Source organism: Mustela lutreola, chromosome 6 (assembly GCF_030435805.1).
Source record: "Mustela lutreola isolate mMusLut2 chromosome 6, mMusLut2.pri, whole genome shotgun sequence".
Classification (NCBI taxonomy): Eukaryota; Metazoa; Chordata; class Mammalia; order Carnivora; family Mustelidae; genus Mustela; species Mustela lutreola.
Window position 1 is genome coordinate 140,808,888 of NC_081295.1, and position 12,909 is coordinate 140,821,796.

General features: G+C 37.6%; 1 pseudogene; it reads left to right on the forward strand.

Annotated features, from left to right (window-relative positions):
• Nucleotides 1-4,642: 4,642 nt before the first annotated feature.
• On the forward strand, nt 4,643-5,314 carry LOC131834721 (protein PIMREG-like; annotated as a pseudogene).
• Nucleotides 5,315-12,909: the final 7,595 nt, after the last annotated feature.

A 12,909-nucleotide genomic window follows, 5' to 3' on the forward strand; every position in this document is an offset into this window, starting at 1 on the left:
GGTTTTTTGTTTTTTTCCCCTTGGCTATTTGGAATTTTCTACATAGAAAATCATGTCATATGTAAACATAGACAGTTTTATATCTTTCTCCCCAATCTCTATATTTTAATTTCATTGTCCTGTGTTATTACTGTAGCTAGAACTTCTCATGCAGTGTTGACTAAGAGTGATGAGAAGCAAGATCCTTTTCTTGTTCCTGATCTTAGGGAAAGCTTCTAGTTTCTAACCATTAAGTATGGGATTATCTGTAGGTGTTTTGTAGATGTTCTTTATCAAGTTGGAAAACCCTGTATATTCTTAGTTTACTGAAGATTTTATCATGAATAGATATTGGATTTTTTCAAATGCTTTTCTTGCATCTGTTGATATAATAATGTGATTTTTTTCCCTTTTAACTTATTGATGTGATGGATGCCTTGCCCTGGGATGTCTTTCAAAATGATTACTTTTTCCCCTCTTCTGCTGAAATCCCACACATTTTTTTGTTTATTTATTTGTTTTATCTTCATCATGAGAAATCTGATGGAACTCCTGGAGATAAGACTCAGGCAGATTGCATTTTCTCCTATCACTTTCCTAATTTGTAGATTCAAGACTGAAAACACAATTAATTGATCTCTCAGTATCCTTTAATTTACTCTTCATTGGCTTACATTCCCTGGATTTTGTTAGCCTGACTCTGATTCTTATGTGAGTTTGACCTGAGGTGATAACTCTCATTCTATTCTGACGTTTGGGAACTATTCCTCACACCTGACAGTAGTACTTAGAGGCATTGTTGGCCTGTCAACTATGACCATGATCAAATCTGACAATGACCTAAATCTACTAAAACTTCCAACCAAGACTATGGAATGAAAGGGCCACAATCATCTTTACAATTGAACCTCCCAGATTATGAATATTCAATTTGCTGATAAAAAAAAGACTTAAATATTTAATGGATGATAGAATATAAAATCAAAATTGTCATAGGCAAGAAAAACCATAAAAATAAGATACAATGGTTTTGAAGGGGCGGGGGGTGGGAGGTTGGGGGGAGCCAGGTGGTGGGTATTAAGGAGGGCATGTATTACATGGAGCACTGGGTGTGGTGCAAAAACAATGAATTCTGTTACTCTGAAAAGAAATTAAAAAAAAAAAGATACAATGTAATTTATATATATATATATATATATATATATATATATATATGGAATTCTGCATTTTATTTATTTTGGATTTTTAAATTGCATCAAACATGGTGTAGGGAAGACTTGGTACATGATTAAAATTATTACTTGGGGAGTGCTTGGATGGCTCAGTGGGTTAAGGTCTCTGCCTTCGGTTCAGGTCATGATCCCAGGGTCCTGGGATCGAGTCCTGCGTCGGGCTCTCTGTTCAGCAGGGCTCTCCTTTCTCTCTCGGACTGTCAAATAAATAAATAAAATCTTTAAAAGAAAAATAAATAAATAAAATTATTACTTGGTTAGTAATCTCAATTTAATCTAGCCTACAACTTCTGAAAAAAAGTTATTTGGATAATAATAATAATACTGGAACTAAAATGTACTGCCCAAAAAGAAGGCAGCCTCTGTGTCTGAAAAGAAATCTTTCCAGAAACACCAACAGCAATCTTTACAACTGTAGAAAGACTCTCATATGGAAGATAATATAGGCCTATTACCTATTGCTAGAGAGCACAACTTGGAAAGACTCCCAGAGATCTTAAGGAAGTATTTGGGACAATAAGAATTGAAGTGAATTCTTACCCCTGATGATTTTGAAGATGAGAATAAATATAGATTTCACATTTGCTTTGGCTATACAGTTATGCTAGGTAACATCTAACATTTTGTTACCTCATAACATTCTACAATTTTAATGATGAAACAAGATGTATTTCTTCACTGCCGTTTCCATCAAGGATTGTATAAGGAGAAGCTATAACTCTTTGACTCTAAGCTTTAAGAGAAAACTAAAGAAGCACAATATATATCCAGTGCCTAGGTGTCAGGCACCTGAAAATTTGCTTTCAAATGTAAGATCTTACTCGTTTCTTACATAATCTTTTACAGTGTTGTTATGGTATCCCATTTTACATCTAAATAAACTGAGGCTTAGCAAGGCTTGTGTTAGCTGTCCAAAGTCTCCTATTTAGTAAGTTGAACTGCTGAGTCATCTTATTTAAAAACCCATACATTTATTAATCAGAACATGTGGGAGATTGGGGGAACCAGGTGGTGGGTATTAGAGAGGGCATGGATTGCATGGAGCACTGGGTGTGGTGCAAAATAATGAATACTGTTATGCTGAAAATAAATTTTTAAAAAATGAAAAAAAAAAAAGAACAACTGTATTTCTCTTCCATTCTGGTTGTATTCTTAATGGTTGGGAGCATAAAGTAATTCTTGTCTCCCACAGATTTTATCTGAACTTATAAACCTGAGTTTCCCAGATACAACAAAAATGTGACAACCTAATTTTAGGGCAACAACAAAATTAAATGCAGAATGATGCTTGACTGGACCCTTTCACTTTAGTATTGATGCTCCTGGAACTAACAACTGGTTTGGTACTGTAGGGATTCACTTAGGTTATTGTTTTGATTTAAGTTATTGCATTTATGGACCTAAATTTTAGCTTGCTTGTTAGAATCCGTTGCAGGGACTGTAAGGTTAAATCCCTAATGCATCATTGTTCTCAATTTGTAAGGAGAAAATATTTTGGTTATTTCACAATGCATATATCTCTACACCCCAGGTCAATCATTATGCCTGTTTTCTGTTGGGTACCTGGTGATATATTTGCATATTGAAGACACCAGGGACATGGAACAGTTGGGCTGTAAATCTCAAGTTCTGTTTGTCAACTATCCTCAAACTTCAGGAGTAACTTGCACTCAATTTCTAAATTGTCTCTCCAGCTTTATTTTTATTTGTACTTCTGTTTCCAACTAAACATAAAGTAACCTAAGGTACTAATGCTTGGTGACTAAAGGTATAGAATTTACAGTCAGACTGCTTGGATACAGATCCGGCATTTATGCTTTTAATCCCTCTGAGTTTTAGTCCTCTCAAGTGCAAAAGAAGGATAATGACCCCTCTCTCAAAGAGTAAGTAAATTAGTGCCGAATAGGGAGATCCTTGCACTTGGTTATAACCAATAAATACTATATGGTGGTGCCTGGGTGGCTCAGTGGGTTAAGCCACTGCCTTCGGCTCAGGTCATGATCTCAGGGTCCTGGGATCCAGCCCCGCATCGGGCTCTCTGCTCAGCAGGGAGCCTGCTTCCTCCTCTCTCTCTGCCTGTCTCTCTGCCTGCTTGTGATCTCTCTCTGTCAAATAAATAAATAAAATCTTTAGAAAAAATAAATAAATAAATAAATACTATATATTATTTTTATTTAATTATTATTATTCAAAGTGAGATATGGTTACATATGTCAGACCATGTGTTTTCTTTTCCTTGAAATAAAAATAGGCTTTTCTTTGTTTGTTTCTTCTCTTTCCACTTCCTTTCCTCCAATCCTTTGTTCCTTTCTTCCTCTTCCTCTTTCTCCCCTTCCTTCCTTCCTTCCTTTCTTCTTCGTTTTCTTTTATGAGTATTGGGTTTAGGGTGAATCCACTGATGAGACAAGCCCACACCTATATTTCCATCATCTCCAACTTAGCAGTCTAGCTGTTAACACTGTTACTCTTCGATTTTGTGAGATATCAGAGGATTTCAGGGGAAATACAGAATGTTTTCCTACTTACCACGTGCAGAAGCAGGAGTCTCACCTCAATTGAACTGTTGTGAGCTATTCCCAATTGTTAAGCCACAGTAACATCCATCTATTAAGAAGGCAACTATATTGGGATCAGGGGAGGGCCAGGATAAAACATGATCTGCACCTCAGCATCTGTTTTCTAATTAGGATGGCTCAGTGGCAATTTTCATCCAATAACTTAGTTAAATTTCATTCCTAAAGTATAAATATCCTCCAAAGGCACATGGGTGAAGTTAAATCAATAACTGCATTATTGTAAATTACTTCATAATTATATATTGATAAACAGAATAAGGTTATATGATATCCATTTTCCATATCACTTCATACTTCAGACAACTTCGTAGAAAATTGCATTTTTATGTTGTTTTCAAACAGCTTTGTTTTGTGTAAAATGCATCTCATCTCATTCTAAAGCAATAGAATTTCAGCACAGCCCTCCTTGTTTTGTTTAGCTTCTCAAACCATATAAACCCAATGTATCAGAATTAAATGTTCTCAGAGAATTCAGTGTGAAAAAAATATTTAAGGACTTATAAGAAAAAAATCTATATTCTGTTCTGTTTTAATGCTTGTCTAGAGAATACTGGGAGACTGTAAGATGCCAAGGTATTTCAAGTTAACCTGCTTCCCATCTTTCCCATAACCCTGACTGACCATCATCAAATGTTCTCTTTATCTACTGATCTCCCTTCTATCTGGGGTCTCTTTCTTCCATGCACTACTTGTCATATACTTAATTTATGTTGACTGTGTTCCCTAGAACATCCCTAATTGTCTGATTTAAAATACTGTGTCCTGGGTGGGGTGAGAACTGAGCAGCTATGCTGTATGGCTGGGTAGTGCTAAGGGTTGGGGTCTGGTGGGCTGAATAAAATCTTGACCAGGCAGATGGCTTCTAGGTTGCTGGGAGTGCGGGCCTCCATGTGCCAGAGGACTCTCCAGCACCAAGAACGACTGGAGGAGAATGAGGTCGGCCATCTGGAGATCTTCAGTGTGACTTTGGGCTCCCTATACAGCCATTTCTAGGGGAGGTTGTCCCTTGAGAGCAGTTAGCTTCAATCTCTGGGCAAGGGCCCCCTAGAAATTCCTGGAAACACCAGAATCATGGCCTCCAGGCTGTGACTTCTTCGGCTAAGAATGTGTTGGCTGGCATGTCCCAGAGAATCCAGAAGTCCTGCCAAAGTGGCACCAAGTGGCTAGTGGTAAGCCAAGTGAGAGCAGGAGGAGGAAGAAAAGGGCACACAAGGGTAATAGATCCCCATTCACAGACTGAGCCAGAAGAGTACCCAGCTGTCTGGAGCTGCCCCTGCCGACTCAAACCTGGACCAGTGGATGAGGGAGTATCACCAACTCTGTCCACATGGGCTCCTGTGCATACCCACTGCAACCTCCCTCCAGGAGGGAGACTGGCTTCCGGAACCCTTAATCCTTCACAAAGTCCCTCTGCTCTCCCAGTGAGTATGATGGTGCCTAGACCCGGTTGGAACTGGAATTCAACATCAGCAGAAGCTGTCACAAGAACTGTCAGAGGCCATTGTGACTGAAGACTTAGGGACATGACTGTTTCTTTCATTTGTGACTGAGGAAAGTAACTTTAGGTAATATCCTCCTCCCAACACTTTTCTGGGGTTCTTCTCCCTCTTCTTCATGCATGAACATGTGCAAGAAAGGAGTCTTTTCCAGAAAACCTCACAGAGCTGATGGACCAAGCAGAGTGGAAAGTGTGCAAGTCTCATCTGCCTGGACCTCACTGACCCCATTATTAACTGAGGGTACCAGGCACGCAATAGCTGGAGCCACCTTCCAGCTCCACATTTTGGAGGGGAGATTATAGTATCCCTCACTTCCTCTGCTTTGAGCACAGTGAGGGGCCAGAAGGGACCTCTGCATTGTAGGACACAAGCCACATCTGACCACCATGTCATCACATCAGATCTGTGCATCCCCATGAGTTCCCGAAGAAGCCCCAGGAATTGGCAGTGCCCTTGGACCACTGCTAACAAGGGTCCAGGTGGACACTGCTCAGAGGCGCTACTCTCTTACGCCAGTCACATCTGGTCCTGCCAGTGACCAGCCGACCTAGCCTGAGAGTGACTTAGGAATTCATCCCACACTTCAGCCTTGTTGCTGTCACATTTGCAGCATGAAGCACCGGCACAAGAGTGTATTGGGGAACTCTGAGTTATGTACCCAAGAGTGGGATATTTCAGGAATCATTCCCTATGTTGCTAGTGCCTAGGCTCTAGGCAAGAGCTCCTGTCCCTTCTTCCCCAACCAGAACTCCACAAGATGAGATAGGAGAGATTTCTGGGCCCTAAGATACTGGGCCCACTGGTACTGATTTATACTCAGCACAGGGCACATGGGTGTGCAAGGAAGGCTAGCACTATTGAGTAGTGATTTCTGCTCTCAGTGACCTATTTAAGAAATCTGCTTTGTCATTTTATTAGAAAGAAACCAGAATGTGACTTCCCTAGATAACACTGTTGTTTCATAATAAAGATTCTTCTTCCATAAAAATGAAATGAAATAAAATAAAAAGAATAAAATAAAATATTCTGTCCTATTTTCAGTAAGTGTGGCCCAATTTTTAGTTGAGAAAACATGGTGACTGTACATATACCTACTGATTAATGTATCACTTGTCTCTTAACCAGAGCTCATGTTCATGGCTTGGGTATGTCCTTGGTATGACATTGTTCTATGCTGACTTTGTTCGTCTCTGCAAAAAAGACACTGGGAGAATGTACGCGTAAGAAAAGAGCGTGTAAAGGTTTGGGTGCAGTCAAACTTGCTCTAGAATCCATTTTCATCAGCTTCTAGATTTCTTTTCCTAGCCAAGTCATTTAACCTCTTCCTATATAACATAGAGACAACACTCCTACCTCTCACCAAAATAGCATTTAAATGAGATTATGTACTTATGACTAGGCTTGGTCCTTAACACTTAGTGAGTACTCAATATATGGTAGGGATTATTATAACAATATCATTACAAGTTCGTTATGTAAATGCAACAATCTTTCTGTTCACTATCTTACTGTCTATCTCACAAGGTCTCCTCTTAAAGTACTGGTCATTATTTCTGTGAAAATAATTTATGGTTAGTGGTATTTTGTGTGATCTTAAAATTATCTCTCAACCATGTGTGACCATCCATTAGTTCCTTTCCCAAATTCACTGAGCCAGAAACTTCAAGGATGGATACATTTATACACCTTACACCAAAATTCTGAAGTGAAATCTGGTTAAGATTGACCAAGCCAAACATCAGAATAGGATTTGAAAGTTGTATCTATAGAAATTTTGCTTTCCTTCATAGTAATTTGCAGGGATCTTCAAGAAAAGTTGCAGTGTCAAGAAACCTGGATCATCATTGGCCCTGGGTAAGAAAATTTCTAAGCAGTAGAGAGAAAAAGATGGTGTTATGCAGGCACTGAATCCTCCACACATGTCATTTTCATTCAAGTGACATCTAGGAAGAATGAACAGTAAAAATAGTTCCTAAGTGTGTGTATCCTTCTGGTGGTAGAAGTGGGAGTTTTGCCTTGACGGGCAGGACCTCTAAAGCTCAGAAGCCCATTGCTATTTGTCCGACTTAGGCCCTCCTCTTTACCTTTCCTTGCGCCACCACCTGGGAGAATGACTTCCTCTATCCTAGCCCTCACTGGCTTAGAATGTTCCCATGGCATCACAGGATGACCCACGGCTTTCTTCTGAGTTTGCTTCATTGTAAAACATTACCCCATTGTGAACTGATGGTCAGCAGGTCATTCTTCTCACCCTGGGACCCAATTAAGGAGAAGTGGAAGAAGCAGAAGTGAGGATGAGGATGGTGTTTGGATTTCAGCCACCATTGATTTGGTAATCAGCTCTAGAACAAGGGATAGAATCTCTAGAACAACAGATAAAATCATGGTCTCTGTGTATTTGGTCCATTATATTTTTCCAGCTTCCTTTACAAAATGCTCTTCAGACTATACGTGAATGCATTTTCTGAAATCCAAATTGATATGCTGAATGATTCAGGACCCGTTGCCTCAAGCTATATCCAAGAAAAGGGAAAAGTTGTGCTCTATGAAGCAATTACCCACCTAGATTAAAGAGAGGTGAGAGATGAGCTCAGGGGATAGAGAAGATGAACCTAACAAGAGCCTTTGCTCAGCTCTGTGATAAAGAGCAAACTTTGCCATTTTGAATAGTTTTAGTTGCGCAATTAATTTACAATTACCTGGATAATCTTTTAAAAAATAATCAAGCTCCTGCATGATTCTGCATTAATTTCTCTTGATGCCTCATAAATGCAAGAGCATTTGCATTTGAGATGCATAAAAGATGCAAATCACATTTCTATCTCTATTTAACCACCAAAACACTTATTTATGATCATAACTTTTTTCAGTATCATTCTAACTGTAATACACCATTAAGAATGTTACACAGAACATTTACAATATATTCTAGAAAGGAAATCTGGCATTAATGCAATAGTGCGTTAGTGCCTTCTGTATTATGTGGATAGAAATTCAGAATCCATTACTTGAAAAATGAGGATAGGAGCACCTGGGTGGCTCAATTGGTTAAGTGACTGCCTTCAGCTCAGGTCATGATCCAGGAGCCCCAGGATCAAGTCAGGCATTGGCCTCCCTGCTCAGCGGGGAGTCTGCTTCTCCTTCTGACCCTCCCCCCACAATGCTGTCTCTCTCTCATTCTCTCTCTCAAATAAAGTAATAAAATCTTTAAAAAATGAGGACATGCTTCAAAATTAAGGATTAATTAATCAGTTCATTCATTTATTCATCCACAAATATTTGTTGACAATCTCCCTATGAACAAAGTGCTGTTCCATCAAGAATTTTATGGTGAAACAGGACAGACAGGGTTTCTCCTCTCATAGATTTAACATTCTAATGAGGAAAGTGGTCAAAATAAGTAAACAAACAAGAAAAATATGCAGCTTAACTAATCCAGGAAAAATGCCTTTATTTTTAAACCAAAACTCACCAGGTCCAAGTTTACAAAGGAATCATAAAAATACGTTTTTAAAGCAAGTTTTTAAATGTTGTCTCCATGTTAAAATTTTTCATCTTTTCTCTTTTTATAGAAAAGTCACTTAGCCCTCTAGTACTGAAAGGAGAGAAAAGTCATGAAAAATAATTTAAAAAATTGGAATAATTGGTATTAAGCAAGCTCTTGTGGAAGAAACTCCTTTAATGGTCTCCTGACATCAGGGTCATCCAGGTCAGGAATCAAACACCTTTTCTCTTGTTCACTGACTGCTCTCCTTACTCATTTCATCACAAATACTTACTCCGTTCACCCAGGTGGTTACCAATCTCCTTTGTTCTCATTTTCTAAGAGGGCACTTCTTTGTCCCGGGTGACTCAAGAGAAGTCAATTATTTTTGACAACTGCTGCCCAGAAAAAAGCAGAGATGATGGAAATGTTCAACACTTGGAAATACTTAGATTCCAAGTCTTGGGATTTCTAGGAGCATTGGTCAGTTAAAAATCTATCTTATTTACGTATTGGTTCTGTTAGTGAGAAACATCGGTCCTATAAATAAATGCCAAATCAATTCTCAGAAGAAAATTGCTTTGATATGGTCCACTCTTAATCATTATAACTGGTATTATATATTTGCTTTTCATATCAATGAGGTTTGAGGATCATTTTAAGGAGAGGTGTTACTCTATTTCAGCCAAAATTCCCTTCCTGTTAATCTGAACCAAATGCCCCATACATGGGTATTCCAGTTTTTAAATTTCAGCAACTGATTTAAAAACTATACATACACCAGTGTGTTTAGAAGGCAAAATCTGTTTTTGGAATTTGTAGGAGCTACTTACTTATACAAAGTAAATAGAATTTTTAAATGAACAAACTAACATTCAGACATAGAGGAATCTTTAAAAGTAGTAACATCGATATTATTACAAGCAATGTGCCAAATTCTCTAAGAGTCTATATTTTGAAGACCACCTATGGTAATGTACGGTAGTCGTCTGTAGTCAACAAGCAGTGTTGAAAGATGGGAATTGGACAACATGAGAAACTTGTCTATGCCCTGTAAATACTGTAATTACCTGATATCGCCCTGTGTAGGTTTGTTTTTTTCCTAGTAGTGAAAGATGTCTTAAAAGAAGATCAGCAGACTCCTTGATGCAAGGGAGTCACAATCAAGTAGGGTCAGACATAGGGGCCAACAAGCTAAGGTGGAGAAATTGAGCACACAGATTACATATGGTACTCTTTAGAGGAGCAAGATGCCTTCTAATGTTCCCTTCTGAATATAAAGGGTATGAAAGAGATGAATCCTGGGTTCCTTCATACCACCACCTTTATGTTCTTGTGGATATGTCTGTTCATTCAGTGCTTAGCCTGACCAACAGTGGCCTCCTTGAGAGAAGAGGACATGACTGATAACTGATTAATTACCTGTATGTTGTGAAAAAAAAAAATGCTTGCCAAACAAAGATGATGGCAAAATGAGTTAATTATTACAAATATGAAATTCCTATTTATAATGAAGTTACCTTTTCATGAGAATAGGCACTGGTATAATATGCTGGTGTCTTTTGCTTTTATTTAGTCTCTATTCTAGGTATATATTGACATACGTTTGTTCAAATGCATGAAACTTGACACGCTATCGGGCTATTTGGTCAGGAAAATCAAACATATGTGCCTGTGTGTGGACTTACCTAACAGGCATTCCACTGTAAACAAAGAGTGTTACACTCTTATGTATTTGCACAACTACCAATTTAGAATCTGAAGATTCGCTTTTAATTTTTTTGGTGGTGCCTCCTATGGTACCCATGACATTCAGAAAATTTATAAGAATCACATACAGAAAATTCAAATCCTAGGAATGCTGGAAGAGAACAATATATTTGACAATGATTAGTATATGAACACTGTCATGTAATTTTCTGTAAAAAGGAAAATATCTTTAATAAGTTTCATCTTCTCTAGGAAGTCTTCCCTGATACCCTACCTGCTGCTTCCACACACACATGCGTATCTCTACCACACACTCTTGACTCAGTTGTGTGTCCTTCTTCCACAATTTTCTACCCTGCATATAGCGTGGGTCCTTATCATACTATCTACAACAGAGTGTGGTTATCTGTTTATCTATACTGACCATGGACACCTAAAGTGAAAAGACCAGAGCTTATTTTTGTTAGAAACCTTCATTTTTACCACAATGCTTGGCTCACAGTAAGCTCTCAAGAGATGTATGTTGCGTTGAATTAAAAAGACTTTTTCACTTGGGTTTAACAGTAGATTTAACAGATTGCATACTCAACTTACTCAGGGGACAAGCCTCTGGTCTCATTTTCATTTTCATCCTGGCCATGATCTGGATTACTGTCAATCATCAGGGAATACAGAAAAGCAAACTGAGCTATGGTTAAGTCAAACTAGCTATACAGAAGATATCCTTATTAGCAAAGAGTCCAGGCCATCAGAACAGTTAATTGTGGCCAATGGTTTTCATGAAAAGTGGTTATGATTTTGACATAAATTCATCTTGCCAAAACTTCCTTTCAGTTGAAAAATATTTATGTTATAACAATTACAAAAATAACAACATTTAGTGAACATTTCTAGTATTCCAAACACTTAGATAAATAAGATTATTATTTCAGTTAACAATCTGAATAAAATTATTAGATATATTTGTTTGCTTTTAAAATATTTTGCTAGTATATTTATTTTCTTTTAAAATATTTTGGCTTACACTTAAAAGTACATTTGTTTGTTTTTAAAATATTTTGGCTTACATTTAAAAATAAATGACAGAAATGAGAAAATTACATAATTCCAGGCAAAATTCTCTTTAACCCCAAATTTCTTTACCAGGATTTTGTTGTTATTGTTAATTCATCCTCCTATTCTCATTGCTGGTCCACAGTGAATGCTCAGAAGTAACCAGAATTCGTTAAGAGTGTACAATATGCTAAACCACACTACAGTGTGTTACCTTACATTAAATCTCTTATCATTAACTCTTTCTCAAAAATTTCTCACAATAGTCCTTTGAGATAGGTGAGTTTATTTTTTGAGTCTTAAGAAGATTAAACTAACTCACTGACGGTTAAGAATAGTTGTCTTGGGGTGCCTGGATGGCTCAGTGGGTTAAGTCTCTGCCTTTGACTCAGGTCATGATTTCAGGGTCCTGGAATCAAGCCCCACATCAGGCTCTCTGCTCAGTGGGGAGCCTGCTTCCCCCTCTCTCTCCACCTGCTGCTCTGCCTTCTTATGCTCTCTCTCTTTCTCTCTCTGTCAAATAAATAAAATCTTAAAAAAAAAAACACAATAGGAGCTATCTTTTAGTCATTGCTATCCATAAATATTTGTTGAATAAATGGTCAAATGCATTTTGATTGAGCACATGCTTATTTTAAACAATACTATATATATATATATATATATATATATATATATATTTTTTTTTTTTTTTTTTTCCTTATTCCATAGGTATTTTTTGATCATTTGAGAAAATGTAAGGGGGAAAAAAAAAAACACAGAAGTCAAAGTTGGGTCACCTGGGTGGCTCAGTCCATTTAGCAACCAACTCTTGATTTCGGTTCAGTTCATGATCTCATGACCAGAGGGTTGCAAGATGGAACCCCTCGCTGGCCTCCAGGCTCAGTGGGAAGTCTGCTTGAATTTCTCTTTTGCCCTTTCTCTTTGCCCTTTCCCCTGCTCACACACTCTCTTTCTCTCAAAATAAAAATAAATAAATCAAAAAAAAAAAAAAAGCACAGAAGGAAAAGAGAGGAAGAGATGAAAAGAGAGGACAGACAGAAAGAGATGGAGAGTGAGAAAGAAATGTGGAGAGAGAAGAGAAAAATAATAATCAGCAAGAAACAATCCTGTGGTCTAACAGATTACAATTTTATAAGTTTCCAAATTTAGAAAAATGAGTGGTATATGTGCTTTTGATTATTTGAAGAAAAACTAGCTCATATGACATCTTTATTTTGCAGATGTTTATTTGATGTAAAAAAAAATGCTCTAAACATTCTTCCATGATTCTTTCTTTTTGGAGGTCTTTGGTTATCTTAAACTTGTATTATTTTGAGTATGTAGAAAGGCCAACAGTAAAAAAAAAAATAGTGAAATTTTTTGGTTCATAAACA